Genomic DNA, 15,924 nt, shown 5'->3' with positions numbered 1-15,924 from the left:
CAAAATTGGACACAATATTCCAGATGAGGTCTGACCAAAGAGGAGTAGAGGGAAATAATGACTTCACGTGATCTAGACTGTATGCTTCTGTTAATACATCCTAGAATTGCATTTGCCTTTTTTGCTGCTGCATCACACTGTTGACTCATATTCAGTCTGTGATCTATTAGTATACCCAAGTCTTTTTCACATGTGCTGTCACTTAGCCCTATTCCTCCCATTCTATATATGCTTTTTCCATTTTTATTGCCCAGATGTAGTACTTTGCATTTCTCCCTGTTAAAAACCATTCTGTTAGTTGCTGCCCACTTCTCCAGTTTATTTAAATCTTTTTGAATCCTCTCTCTCTCTTCTCTAGTATTAGCTATCCCTCCTAGCTTTGTGTCATCAGCAAATTTAATCAGTTTACCCTCAATTCCTTCATCTAAATCGTTGATAAAGATGTTGAACAATACAGGGCCCAGGACAGAGCCCTGTGGTACCCCACTTGAGACATTCTTCCAACTGGATGTGCAGCCATTTACGACCACTCTTTGGGTCTGATCACTAAGCCAGTTATGAATCCACCTAACAGTTGCCTTGTCCATTCCATACTTAGTCATTTTTTCAATAAGGATTGTATGAGAGACTTTGTCAAATGCTTTGCTGAAGTCAAGATATACTATATCTACAGCATTTCCTTGATCCACCCAATCAGTGATACCGTCATAGAAGGAAATTAAGTTAGTCTGACATGACTTATTAGTTACAAACCCATGCTGACTCTGTTTAATCACTTCATTCTTATCCAGGTATTGACATACATGTTGTTTAATAATTTGTTCAAAGATCTTTCCTGGTATAGAAGTCAGACTCACCGGCCTATAGTTACCTGGGTCCACCTTCTTCCCCTTTTTGAAGATAGGAACAACATTTGCTCTTCTCCAGTCTTCTGGCACTTCTCCTGTTCTCCAAGAATTTTCAAAGATTATAGAGAGGGGTTCAAAAATTTCTTCTGCTATCTCCTTCAGTACTCTGGGGTGTAATTCATCTGGACCTGGAGACTTGAATTCATTTAGGCTAGCTAAGTGTTTCCTCACTATCTTTCTGTTTATAGATATCCTGGATTCTTCTATTCCCTTAATAGGACAGTGAATAACAGTTGATGTTACATTTCCTTTCTGAGAGAAAACAGATGCAAAATAGGAATTTAAAAGTTCAGCCTTCTCAACATCCTGTCTTACCATTTCATCATTTTCATCCTGTAAAAATCCTATAGCATCTTTGACTTTTCTTTTACTTTTGACATATCCCCAAAATCCTTTATTATTGCTTTTGACATCTCTTGCAAGCCTCAATTCATTTTCAGCTTTAGCTAATCTGATTTGTGCCCTGCAGGTTCTGCAGACAGCATTATATTCTTCTTTAGATATGCCTCCCTCTTTCCATTTTATAAACATTTTTTTCTTCCTTTTTAGCATGTGCTTAAGTTCTGTGTTCATCCATCCTGGTTTCCTTAACTGCTTCCTATTCTTCCCTCTTTTCGGAATTGTTAACAACTGTGCTTTGAGAATTTCATTTTTCAAGATTTCCCATCCTTCCTGGACATTTTTGTCTTTAAGGATATCCAGCCATTGGATCCCTCCAATTCTCTTTCTGAATCCCTTAAAATCTGCCTTTCTGAAATCTAACCTTGACGTCTGAGTCTTCACAGGTCTTCCGCCTCTAGTTATCCAAAATTCTAAAATAGCATGGTCGCTACCTCCTAGGGTCCCAGCCACTTGTACCTCCTCAACCATTTCCTCCCTGTTTATAAGGATTAGATCCAAGGTAGCAGTTCCCCTTGTTTTCTCCCTTACCTTTTGGAAGATAAAGTTGTCAGCAAGAGAGGATAAGAATTTCCTTGACCTGTTAGTTTTGCCTGAGAGAGATTCCCAACAAATGTCTGGATAGTTGAAATCTCCCATGACAACTATGTCATATTTTTTGGAGAACTTGGCCATTTGATGCATAAAGAGTTCATCCATAGCTTCAGCTTGCACAGGCGGCCTGTAGTAAATGCCTACAATGGTGTCCTTTCCATTGTTCTGTCCTTGTATTCTTACCCAAACAGTTTCCACAGAACTCCCAGTCTCTGAAGCTTCAATCTCTGTGCAGATATACGCGTTTCTAACATACAATGCGACACCCCCTCCTCGTTTATCAAGTCTGTTTCTTGCAAAAAAGTTGTATCCTTCTAGTCTTGTATTCCAATCATGTGTATTGTCCCACCAAGTTTCAGTGATTCCAATGACATCATATTTCTTTTCCTGTGTTAGTAGTTCCAATTCTCCTTGTTTGTTGCCCATGCTTTGTGCATTAGTATAGAAACATTTTAGTTTGTGATTGGTTTCTCTTTCTCCAATATTTTTATTAATTAGATTCTTTCGTCTTTGTTCTTCCTTTCCACTTCTAATAGCAGAGTTCTCAATAGCATTTGTCAGGTGTATGGCTTTTTCTGGTCTTTTGCTTCCCTTCCCATGTTGTTCTAGTTTAAAGCTCTCCTTACAAGTGTAGCAAGGCGACTTCCAAATACATGCTTTCCAGTCTTTGTAAGGTGCACCCCATCTCTAGCAAGTAGTCCATCGTATAAGTAGTTCACTCCGTGATCCAGAAATCCAAATCGTTGCTGACGGCACCATCGACGTAGCCAGTTGTTCACCTGCAGAATCTTATTCCACCTCCTTGTTCCATGGCCATCCACTGGGAGGATGGAAGAGAAGACCACCTGCGCTCCCAGTTCTTTCACTTTCTTGCCTAAGTCTTCAAAGTCTCTGCAGATGGTTTCCAGGTCGTTTCTTGCAGTGTCATTTGTCCCCACATGTAGTAGCAGGAATGGGTAGTCATCTGTAGGTCTGAAGAGTCCTGATATCCTGTCAGACACATCTTTAATTTTTGCACCTGGAAGACAGCACATTTCTCTTGAAGTTATATCCGGTCTGCAGATAGCGGCCTCTGTTCCTCTCAACAGGGAATCCCCCATGACCACCACTCTCCGTTTCTTCTTCACAACATTTTTCTTTCTCCATCCAGGAAGACTCTGAAGGCGTACAAGGTTGCTGCTTGTTGGCAAAGTCTTATCCTGATGTATTTCTTCATTGTTTTCCTGCGTGAGAGCCTGGTACTGGTTTCTGAGCAGTATGGGTGCTGACTGCCTCCTGATCCTCCTGCTTCTCTGGGTCACATGTCTCCATTCCTCTGTTTCTTCAGGTGCACTTCGAATTTCTTCTCTTTCTGTAACATGAAGAGATAATTCTGCTCTGTCCAAGAACTCTTCACCTTCCTTAATGATCTTCAACGTAGCTAACCTCTCTTCGAAATTTTGCAACTTTTCCTCCAACAGGGACACAAGCTTGCATTTGTGGCATGTGAAGTTTGGCTTTTCCACTGGTAAGTCTGTGAACATGTAGCAAGAAATGCAGCTCACCAAATGGCTCCTGGCCTCTTCCATCTTGAGATTTCTTAAAAACGATGAAAGATGAGCCCAAATTCGCGCGCCGACAGGCGCGCGGTTTTTCCGATTTCCTCTTTTCAGCTGCAACGGCCAAAACCCAGTGATCGTTGAGCTCGCGGAGACTCTTCACTTATCCCAGAAGGCACTGGGAATATGCAAATGATCTCCTCAAGACTCTTCCCCTGGTTTTCCGATTTCCTCTTTTCAGCTGCAACGGCCAAAACCCAGTGATCGTTGAGCTCGCGGAGACTCTTCACTTATCCCAGAAGGCACTGGGAATATGCAAATGATCTCCTCAAGACTCTTCCCCTGGTTTTCCGATTTCCTCTTTTCAGCTGCAACGGCCAAAACCCAGTGATCGTTGAGCTCGCGGAGACTCTTCACTTATCCCAGAAGGCACTGGGAATATGCAAATGATCTCCTCAAGACTCTTCCCCTGGTTTTCCGATTTCCTCTTTTCAGCTGCAACGGCCAAAACCCAGTGATCGTTGAGCTCGCGGAGACTCTTCACTTATCCCAGAAGGCACTGGGAATATGCAAATGATCTCCTCAAGACTCTTCCCCTGGTTTTCCGATTTCCTCTTTTCAGCTGCAACGGCCAAAACCCAGTGATCGTTGAGCTCAAAACTACAGACCTGAACCCCACTGAAGAGTCTCCGCGAGCTCAACGATCACTGGGTTTTGGCCGTTGCAGCTGAAAAGAGGAAATCGGAAAACCAGGGGAAGAGTCTTGAGGAGATCATTTGCATATTCCCAGTGCCTTCTGGGATAAGTGAAGAGTCTCCGCGAGCTCAACGATCACTGGGTTTTGGCCGTTGCAGCTGAAAAGAGGAAATCGGAAAACCAGGGGAAGAGTCTTGAGGAGATCATTTGCATATTCCCAGTGCCTTCTGGGATAAGTGAAGAGTCTCCGCGAGCTCAACGATCACTGGGTTTTGGCCGTTGCAGCTGAAAAGAGGAAATCGGAAAACCAGGGGAAGAGTCTTGAGGAGATCATTTGCATATTCCCAGTGCCTTCTGGGATAAGTGAAGAGTCTCCGCGAGCTCAACGATCACTGGGTTTTGGCCGTTGCAGCTGAAAAGAGGAAATCGGAAAACCAGGGGAAGAGTCTTGAGGAGATCATTTGCATATTCCCAGTGCCTTCTGGGATAAGTGAAGAGTCTCCGCGAGCTCAACGATCACTGGGTTTTGGCCGTTGCAGCTGAAAAGAGGAAATCGGAAAACCAGGGGAAGAGTCTTGAGGAGATCATTTGCATATTCCCAGTGCCTTCTGGGATAAGTGAAGAGTCTCCGCGAGCTCAACGATCACTGGGTTTTGGCCGTTGCAGCTGAAAAGAGGAAATCGGAAAACCAGGGGAAGAGTCTTGAGGAGATCATTTGCATATTCCCAGTGCCTTCTGGGATAAGTGAAGAGTCTCCGCGAGCTCAACGATCACTGGGTTTTGGCCGTTGCAGCTGAAAAGAGGAAATCGGAAAACCAGGGGAAGAGTCTTGAGGAGATCATTTGCATATTCCCAGTGCCTTCTGGGATAAGTGAAGAGTCTCCGCGAGCTCAACGATCACTGGGTTTTGGCCGTTGCAGCTGAAAAGAGGAAATCGGAAAACCAGGGGAAGAGTCTTGAGGAGATCATTTGCATATTCCCAGTGCCTTCTGGGATAAGTGAAGAGTCTCCGCGAGCTCAACGATCACTGGGTTTTGGCCGTTGCAGCTGAAAAGAGGAAATCGGAAAACCAGGGGAAGAGTCTTGAGGAGATCATTTGCATATTCCCAGTGCCTTCTGGGATAAGTGAAGAGTCTCCGCGAGCTCAACGATCACTGGGTTTTGGCCGTTGCAGCTGAAAAGAGGAAATCGGAAAACCAGGGGAAGAGTCTTGAGGAGATCATTTGCATATTCCCAGTGCCTTCTGGGATAAGTGAAGAGTCTCCGCGAGCTCAACGATCACTGGGTTTTGGCCGTTGCAGCTGAAAAGAGGAAATCGGAAAACCAGGGGAAGAGTCTTGAGGAGATCATTTGCATATTCCCAGTGCCTTCTGGGATAAGTGAAGAGTCTCCGCGAGCTCAACGATCACTGGGTTTTGGCCGTTGCAGCTGAAAAGAGGAAATCGGAAAAACCGCGCGCCTGTCGGCGCGCGAATTTGGGCTCATCTTTCATCGTTTTTAAGAAATCTCAAGATGGAAGAGGCCAGGAGCCATTTGGTGAGCTGCATTTCTTGCTACATGTTCACAGACTTACCAGTGGAAAAGCCAAACTTCACATGCCACAAATGCAAGCTTGTGTCCCTGTTGGAGGAAAAGTTGCAAAATCTCGAAGAGAGGTTAGCTACGTTGAAGATCATTAAGGAAGGTGAAGAGTTCTTGGACAGAGCAGAATTATCTCTTCATGTTACAGAAAGAGAAGAAATTCGAAGTGCACCTGAAGAAACAGAGGAATGGAGACATGTGACCCAGAGAAGCAGGAGGATCAGGAGGCAGTCAGCACCCATACTGCTCAGAAACCAGTACCAGGCTCTCACGCAGGAAAACGATGAAGAAATACATCAGGATAAGACTTTGCCAACAAACAGCAACCTTGTACGCCTTCAGAGTCCTCCTGGATGGAGAAAGAAAAATGTTGTGAAGAAGAAACGGAGAGTGGTGGTCATGGGGGATTCCCTGTTGAGAGGAACTGAGGCCGCTATCTGCAGACCGGATATAACTTCAAGAGAAATGTGTTGTCTTCCAGGTGCAAAAATTAAAGATGTGTCTAACAGGATATCAGGACTCTTCAGACCTACAGATGACTACCCATTCCTGCTACTACATGTGGGGACAAATGACACCGCAAGAAACGACCTGGAAACCATCTGCAGAGACTTTGAAGACTTAGGCAAGAAAGTGAAAGAACTGGGAGCGCAGGTGGTCTTCTCTTCCATCCTCCCAGTGGATGGCCATGGAACAAGGAGGTGGAATAAGATTCTGCAGGTGAACAACTGGCTACGTCGATGGTGCCGTCAGCAACGATTTGGATTTCTGGATCACGGAGTGAACTACTTATACGATGGACTACTTGCTAGAGATGGGGTGCACCTTACGAAGACTGGTAAGCATGTATTTGGAAGTCGCCTTGCTACACTTGTAAGGAGAGCTTTAAAACTAGAACAACATGGGAAGGGAAGCAAAAGACCAGAAAAAGCCATACACCTGACAAATGCTATTGAGAACTCTGCTATTAGAAGTGGAAAGGAAGAACAAAGACGAAAGAATCTAATTAATAAAAATATTGGAGAAAGAGAAACCAATCACAAACTAAAATGTTTCTATACTAATGCACAAAGCATGGGCAACAAACAAGGAGAATTGGAACTACTAACACAGGAAAAGAAATATGATGTCATTGGAATCACTGAAACTTGGTGGGACAATACACATGATTGGAATACAAGACTAGAAGGATACAACTTATTTGCAAGAAACAGACTTGATAAACGAGGAGGAGGTGTCGCATTGTATGTTAGAAACACGTATATCTGCACAGAGATTGAAGCTTCAGAGACTGGGAGTTCTGTGGAAACTGTTTGGGTAAGAATACAAGGACAGAACAGTGGAAAGGACACCATTGTAGGCATTTACTACAGGCCGCCTGGGCAAGCTGAAGCTATGGATGAACTCTTTATGCATCAAATGGCCAAGTTCTCCAAAAAATATGACATAGTTGTCATGGGAGATTTCAACTATCCAGACATTTGTTGGGAATCTCTCTCAGGCAAAACTAACAGGTCAAGGAAATTCTTATCCTCTCTTGCTGACAACTTTATCTTCCAAAAGGTAAGGGAGAAAACAAGGGGAACTGCTACCTTGGATCTAATCCTTATAAACAGGGAGGAAATGGTTGAGGAGGTAAAAGTGGCTGGGACCCTAGGAGGTAGCGACCATGCTATTTTAGAATTTTGGATAACTAGAGGCGGAAGACCTGTGAAGACTCAGACGTCAAGGTTAGATTTCAGAAAGGCAGATTTTAAGGGATTCAGAAAGAGAATTGGAGGGATCCAATGGCTGGATATCCTTAAAGACAAAAATGTCCAGGAAGGATGGGAAATCTTGAAAAATGAAATTCTCAAAGCACAGTTGTTAACAATTCCGAAAAGAGGGAAGAATAGGAAGCATTTAAGGAAACCAGGATGGATGAACACAGAACTTAAGCACATGCTAAAAAGGAAGAAAAAAATGTTTATAAAATGGAAAGAGGGAGGCATATCTAAAGAAGAATATAATGCTGTCTGCAAAACCTGCAGGGCACAAATCAGATTAGCTAAAGCTGAAAATGAATTGAGGCTTGCAAGAGATGTCAAAAGCAATAATAAAGGATTTTGGGGATATGTCAAAAGTAAAAGAAAAGTCAAAGATGCTATAGGATTTTTACAGGATGAAAATGATGAAATGGTAAGACAGGATGTTGAGAAGGCTGAACTTTTAAATTCCTATTTTGCATCTGTTTTCTCTCAGAAAGGAAATGTAACATCAACTGTTATTCACTGTCCTATTAAGGGAATAGAAGAATCCAGGATATCTATAAACAGAAAGATAGTGAGGAAACACTTAGCTAGCCTAAATGAATTCAAGTCTCCAGGTCCAGATGAATTACACCCCAGAGTACTGAAGGAGATAGCAGAAGAAATTTTTGAACCCCTCTCTATAATCTTTGAAAATTCTTGGAGAACAGGAGAAGTGCCAGAAGACTGGAGAAGAGCAAATGTTGTTCCTATCTTCAAAAAGGGGAAGAAGGTGAACCCAGGCAACTATAGTCCGGTGAGTCTGACTTCTATACCAGGAAAGATCTTTGAACAAATTATTAAACAACATGTATGTCAATACCTGGATAAGAATGAAGTGATTAAACAGAGTCAGCATGGGTTTGTAACTAATAAGTCATGTCAGACTAACTTAATTTCCTTCTATGACGGTATCACTGATTGGGTGGATCAAGGAAAGGCTGTAGATATAGTATATCTTGACTTCAGCAAAGCATTTGACAAAGTCTCTCATACAATCCTTATTGAAAAAATGATTAAGTATGGAATGGACAAGGCAACTGTTAGGTGGATTCATAACTGGCTTAGTGATCGGACCCAAAGAGAGGTCGTAAATGGCTGCACATCCAGTTGGAAGAATGTCTCAAGTGGGGTACCACAGGGCTCTGTCCTGGGCCCTGTATTGTTCAACATCTTTATCAACGATTTAGATGAAGGAATTGAGGGTAAACTGATTAAATTTGCTGATGACACAAAGCTAGGAGGGATAGCTAATACTAGAGAAGAGAGAGAGAGGATTCAAAAAGATTTAAATAAACTGGAGAAGTGGGCAGCAACTAACAGAATGGTTTTTAACAGGGAGAAATGCAAAGTACTACATCTGGGCAATAAAAATGAAAAAAGCATATATAGAATGGGAGGAATAGGGCTAAGTGACAGCACATGTGAAAAAGACTTGGGTATACTAATAGATCACAGACTGAATATGAGTCAACAGTGTGATGCAGCAGCAAAAAAGGCAAATGCAATTCTAGGATGTATTAACAGAAGCATACAGTCTAGATCACGTGAAGTCATTATTTCCCTCTACTCCTCTTTGGTCAGACCTCATCTGGAATATTGTGTCCAGTTTTGGGCACCACATTTTAAAAAAGACATCAACAAACTGGAGCAAGTTCAGAAAAGAGCGACCAGAATGGTGACCGGTCTGCAAACCCTGTCTTATGAGGAAAGGTTGCAGGATTTGGGCATGTTTAGTTTGCAAAAGAGAAGACTGAGAGGAGACTTAATAGCTGTCTACAAATATCTAAAGGGCTGTCACATTGTAGAAGGATCAACTTTATTCTCATTTGCACAAGGAAAGACTAGAAGCAATGGGATGAAACTGAATGGGAGGAGACACAGATTAGATATTAGAAAAAACTTTTTGACAGTTAGAGTGATCAATGAGTGGAACAGGCTGCCACGAGAAGTGGTGAGTTCTCCTTCAATGGAAGTCTTCAAACAGAGGCTGGACAGACATCTGACTGGGATGATTTAGCGAATCCTGCTTTGAGCAGGGGGTTGGACCAGATGGCCCAGGAGGTCCCTTCCAACTCTACGATTCTATGATTCTATGAAAACCCCTGGAATGTAATCAAGAGGAAGATGGAGAGTCACAAGCCATCACACAAAGAAGAACTGCTGACATGTGTGTCCCAGGAGCGGCATAAGGTCACCCAAAAGCCGTGTGAGAGACGGGAGGAAAGCAGCCAAGACGCAGGAAAGCTGGGGTTAACAATCATGGGGATTCCACAGAATATCTGAACTCTGAACTCTTCTTGAGGTAAAACATTAGTATTGTTGTTTCTCAATGATTATGGACTTGTTTTCTTACCATTATTTGAGGTCTACAAGCAGCGTGGGATATAGGGGTGAGAGCGTGGGATACACGGGTGACAGGGTGGTAAATACGGGTGACACATGTGATGGCTGGGTGGGACACACGGGTGACAGCGTGGGACGCGCGGGTGACAGCGTGGGACGCGCGGGTGACAGCGCGGGACGCGCGGGACACACGGGTGACAGCGCGGGACACACGCGTGACAGCGCGGGACACACGCGTGACAGCGCGGGACACACGCGTGACAGCGCGGGACACACGCGTGACAGCGCGGGACACACGCGTGACAGCGCGGGACACACGCGTGACACACGCGAGACACACGTGATGGCTGGGTGGTGTATACGGCTGGCAGCTTGGGATATACGGGTGGCGACAGGGTGGTAAATACGGGTGACACATGTGATGGCTGGGTGGTGTACACGGGTGACAGCGCGGGACACACGCGTGACAGCGCGGGACACACGCGAGACACACGCGGGACACACGCGGGACACACGCGAGACACACGCGGGACACACGTGATGGCTGGGTGGTGTATACGGCTGGCAGCTTGGGATATACGGGTGGCGACAGGGTGGTAAATACGGGTGACACATGTGATGGCTGGGTGGTGTACACGGGTGACAGCGTGGGACACACGGGTGACAGCGTGGGACACACGGGTGACAGCGTGGGACACACGGGTGACAGCGTGGGACACACGGGCGGCATACACGGGCGACACCGCGGGATATACGCGGGCCACACCGCGGGATATACGCGGGCCACACCTCACCGCGGGATATACGCGGGCGACACCGCGGGATACACGGGCGGCAGGGCGGGATACACGCGAGACAGCGCGGGACACACGCGAGACAGCGCGGGACACACGCGAGACAGCGCGGGACACACGCGAGACACGTGATGGCTGGGTGGTGTATACGGCTGGCAGCGTGGGATATACGGGTGGCGACAGGGTGGTAAATACGGGTGACACATGTGATGGCTGGGTGGTGTACACGGGTGACAGCGTGGGACACACGGGTGACAGCGTGGGACACACGGGTGACAGCGTGGGACACACGGGTGACAGCGTGGGACACACGGGTGACAGCGTGGGACACACGGGTGACAGCGTGGGACACACGGGTGACAGCGTGGGACACACGGGTGACAGCGTGGGACACACGGGTGGCATACACGGGCGACACCGCGGGATATACGCGGGCCACACCGCGGGATATACGCGGGCCACACCGCGGGATACACGGGCGGCAGGGTGGGATACACGGGCGGCAACGCGGGATACACGGGCGGCAGCGCGGGACACACGCGAGACAGCGAGGGACACACGCGAGACAGCGAGTGACACACGCGAGACACGTGATGGCTGGGTGGTGTATACGGCTGGCAGCGTGGGATATACGGGTGGCGACAGGGTGGTAAATACGGGTGACACATGTGATGGCTGGGTGGTGTACACGGGTGACAGCGTGGGACACACGGGTGACAGCGTGGGACACACGGGTGACAGCGTGGGACACACGGGTGACAGCGTGGGACACACGGGTGACAGCGTGGGACACACGGGTGACAGCGTGGGACACACGGGTGACAGCGTGGGACACACGGGTGACAGCGTGGGACACACGGGTGACAGCGTGTAGGTGGCAGCGTGGTATACACAGGTGGCAGCGTGGTACACACGGGCGGCATACGCGGGCGACACCGCGGGATATACGCGGGCCACACCGCGGGATATACGCGGGCCACACCGCGGGATATACGCAGGCGGCAGGGTGGGATACACGGGCGACAGCGTGGGATACACGGGCGACAGCGTGGGATACACGGGCGACAGCGTGGGATACACGGGTGGGATACACGGGTGACAGGGTGGGATACACGGGCAACAGGGTGGGATACACGGGTGACAGGGTGGGATACACGGGTGACAGCGTGGGATATACGGGTGACAGCGTGGGATACACGGGTGACAGCGTGGGATACAAGGGTGACAGGGTGGGATACACGGGTGACAGGGTGGGATACACGGGTGACAGGGTGGGATACACGGGTGACAGGGTGGGATACACGGGTGACAGGGTGGGATACACGGGTGACAGGGTGGTATATATGGGTGACAGGGTGGGATACACGGGTGACAGCGTGGGATACACGGGTGACAGGGTGGGATACACGGGTGACAGGGTGGGATACACGGGTGACAGGGTGGGATATACGGGTGACAGGGTGGGATACACGGGTGACAGGGTGGGATACACGGGTGACAGGGTGGGATACACGGGTGACAGGGTGGGATACACGGGTGACAGGGTGGTATATATGGGTGACAGGGTGGGATACACGGGTGACAGGGTGGGATACACGGGTGACAGGGTGGGATACACGGGTGACAGGGCTGTACACTCGCACATGGCACCGTGGTGACGGTACATATATACAGGGTGGCAGCACACACTGGACACCGCACAGCACACCCCTCCTCGGTGCTCGGTCTCCACCCTCGGACCCTCACTCACCTCCCCGGGACCCTCCAGTCGCCATCTTATCATCGAGCCCCCCTTCCCTCATCACAACGTCTTACGTCACACGCCAGCAGGGCGGGGCCCGATGTCATGACGTTGAATGCTCCAGATGAGGCCGAGCGCGGCGTGCAGTACACCCGAGTGACGTCACCAGCTGCCGCTCCGGCCTCGGGACAGCCGTGTTTGTGTCAGGTTGAGCCGCTTAGTGGCGGTAGTAAGCGGGAATTCGGCGTGTGACCGTTCACTCCGAGTTATGTGCCGCACATGTGTCCGGTGTAGTGACGTCACTGAATTACGGGGAGCTGTGGAAGGGCTTGTCACATGACCTTATTAAGAGAGGTGTAGCCTATGATAGCTACACTTTTTAAAATTGGTTTTAAAAGTGAAATGAGCCTCATCATAGGGTATAACGGGTCTAATCTCCCTCATCATGGGGTATAACGGGTCTAATCTCCCTCATCATGGAGTATAACGGGTCTAATCTCCCTCATCATGGGGTATAACGGGTCTATTCTCCCTCATCATGGGGTATAACGGGTCTAATCTCCCTCATCATGGAGTATAACGGGTCTAATCTCCCTCATCATGGGGTATAACGGGTCTAATCTCCCTCATCATGGGGTATAACGGGTCTAATCTCCCTCATCATGGGGTATAACGGGTCTATTCTCCCTCATCATGGGGTATAACGGGTCTAATCTCCCTCATCATGGAGTATAACGGGTCTAATCTCCCTCATCATGGGGTATAACGGGTCTAATCTCCCTCATCATGGGGTATAACGGGTCTAATCTCCCTCATCATGGGGTATAACGGGTCTAATCTCCCTCATCATGGAGTATAACGGGTCTAATCTCCCTCATCATGGGGTATAACGGGTCTAATCTCCCTCATCATGGGGTATAACGGGTCTAATCTCCCTCATCATGGGGTATAACGGGTCTAATCTCCCTCATCATGGAGTATAACGGGTCTAATCTCCCTCATCATGGGGTATAACGGGTCTATTCTCCCTCATCATGGGGTATAACGGGTCTAATCTCCCTCATCATGGGGTATAACGGGTCTAATCTCCCTCATCATGGGGTATAACGGGTCTAATCTCCCTCATCATGGGGTATAACGGGTCTAATCTCCCTCATCATGGAGTATAACGGGTCTAATCTCCCTCATCATGGGGTATAACGGGTCTAATCTCCCTCATCATGGAGTATAACGGGTCTAATCTCCCTCATCATGGGGTATAACGGGTCTATTCTCCCTCATCATGGGGTATAACGGGTCTATTCTCCCTCATCATAGAGTATAACGGGTCTAATCTCCCTCATCATGGAGTATAACGGGTCTAATCTCCCTCATCATGGGGTATAACGGGTCTATTCTCCCTCATCATGGGGTATAACGGGTCTAATCTCCCTCATCATGGGGTATAACGGGTCTAATCTCCCTCATCATGGGGTATAACGGGTCTATTCTCCCTCATCATGGGGTATAACGGGTCTAATCTCCCTCATCATGGAGTATAACGGGTCTAATCTCCCTCATCATGGGGTATAACGGGTCTATTCTCCCTCATCATTATTATTATTATTATTATTTATTGTTATAGCGCCATTTATTCCATGGCGCTTTACATGTGAGGGGGGTATACATAAAAACAAGTACAATAATCTTAAACAGTACAAGTCATAACTGGTACAGGAGGAGAGAGGACCCTGCCCGCGAGGGCTCACAATCTTCAAGGGATGGGTGATAATACAGTAGGCGGGGGTAGAGCTGGTCGTGCAGCGGTTTGGTCGATCGGTGGTTACTGCAGGTTATAGGCTTGTCGGAAGAGGTGGGTCTTCAGGCTCTTTTTGAAGGTTTCGATGGTAGGTGAGAGTCTGATATGTTGTGGTAGAGAGTTCCAGAGTAGGGGTGATGCGCGAGAGAAATCTTGTATGCGATTGTGGGAAGAGGAGATAAAAGGGGAGTAGAGAAGGAGATCTTGTGAGGATCGGAGGTTGCGTGCAGGAAAGTACCGGGAGACGAGGTCACAGATGTATGGAGGAGACAAGTTGTGGATGGCTTTGTATGTCATGGTTAGGGTTTTGTAATGGAGTCTCTGGGCAATTGGGAGCCAGTGAAGGGATTGACAGAGGGGAGAAGCTGGGGAATAGCGGGGGGACAGGTGGATTAGTCGGGCAGCAGAGTTTAGAATAGATTGGAGGGGTGCGAGAGTGTTTGAGGGGAGGCCGCAGAGCATGAGGTTGCAGTAGTCAAGGCGAGAGATGATGAGGGCATGGACTAGGGTTTTTGCAGATTCTTGGGTAAGGAATGAACGGATGCGTGAAATATTTTTGAGTTGAAGTCGGCAGGAAGTGGAAAGGGTTTGGATATGTGGTTTGAAGGAGAGATCAGCATCAAGGATTACTCCGAGGCAGCGAGCATGTGGGACTGGGGAGAGTGGGCAGTCATTTACTGTAATTGATAGGTTCGTAGGGGGGGTCACGTGAGATGGGGGAAAGATGATGAATTCTGTTTTGTCCATGTTGAGTTTCAGATATCTAGTGGAGAAGAAGGATGAAATAGTGGACAGACATTGAGGGATTCTGGTTAGTAGGGAGGTGATATCTGGTCCAGAGATGTAGATCTGTGTGTCATCAGCATAAAGATGATACTGAAAGCCATGAGATTCTATGAGCTGTCCCAGGCCAAAGGTGTAAATAGAGAACAGCAGGGGCCCTAGGACTGAACCTTGTGGGACTCCGACAGATAGGGGGCGAGGTGAGGAGGTGGTGTGTGAGTGGGAGACGCTGAATGTCCGGTCTGTTAGGTATGATGAGATCCAGGAGAGGGCCAAGTCTGTGATGCTGAGGGATGAGAGGGTCTGTAATAATAGGGAATGGTCCACTGTGTCAAAGGCAGCCGACAGGTCCAGGAGGAGGAGGACAGAGTAGTGTCGCTTGCTCTTGGCAGTTAAGAGGTCATTGGTGACCTTAGTAAGGGCAGTTTCAGTGGAGTGGTGTGACCGGAAGCCAGATTGTAAGCGGTCGAAGAGGGAGCAAGAAGAGAGATGGGAGGACAGTTCAAGGTAGACGTGTTGTTCCAGTAGCTTGGAGGCGTATGGGAGAAGTGATATAGGGCGATAGCTAGATACAGAGGATGGGTCAAGAGAGGGCTTTTTGAGGATAGGTGTGATGGAGGCATGTTTAAAGCTTGAGGGGAAAACACCAGTTGTTAGTGATAGGTTGAAGAGATGGGTTAGGGTTGGGATGAAGACTGTGGTGAGGTTTGGGATGAAGTGGGATGGGATCGGGTCGAGTGCACAGGTGGTGAGATGTGATCTTGAGAGTAGAGTGGAGAGTCGATCTTCTGTAATGGTGGAGAAGTTGGTTTTGAAGGTGGAGGGCTGGGAAGTCGGGAGGAAGGGCTCTGGGGGTTGTTGACCAAAACTGTCCCTGATGTTATCAATTTTCTGCTTGAAAAATGAGGCAAAGTCTTCAGCTGAGATGAGTGGGGAGGGAGGAGGTGCTGGGGGGCGGA

General features: G+C 47.7%; 1 protein-coding gene across 2 annotated transcripts in view; it reads right to left on the bottom strand.

The window, feature by feature from the left end:
• CAMTA2 (calmodulin binding transcription activator 2) overlaps positions 1 to 12,677 on the bottom strand; it is a 109,266-nt gene extending 96,589 nt beyond the window's left edge. The window contains exon 1 of one of the 2 annotated variants that reach the window (XM_073583679.1): positions 12,394 to 12,677. The gene's annotated coding sequence lies outside the window, so the exon portion shown is untranslated. The remainder of the gene's footprint in view (positions 1 to 12,393) is intronic. The other variant, XM_073583680.1, reaches the window with a different exon arrangement.
• Between the last annotated feature and the right edge of the window lie 3,247 nt (positions 12,678 to 15,924).

The sequence above is a fragment of the Dendrobates tinctorius genome, unplaced genomic scaffold (genome assembly GCF_039654945.1).
Source record: "Dendrobates tinctorius isolate UK_male_01 unplaced genomic scaffold, ASM3965494v1 ptg000080l, whole genome shotgun sequence".
Lineage (NCBI taxonomy): Eukaryota > Metazoa > Chordata > Amphibia > Anura > Dendrobatidae > Dendrobates > Dendrobates tinctorius.
This window is presented reverse-complemented; position numbering and strand designations above follow the sequence as displayed.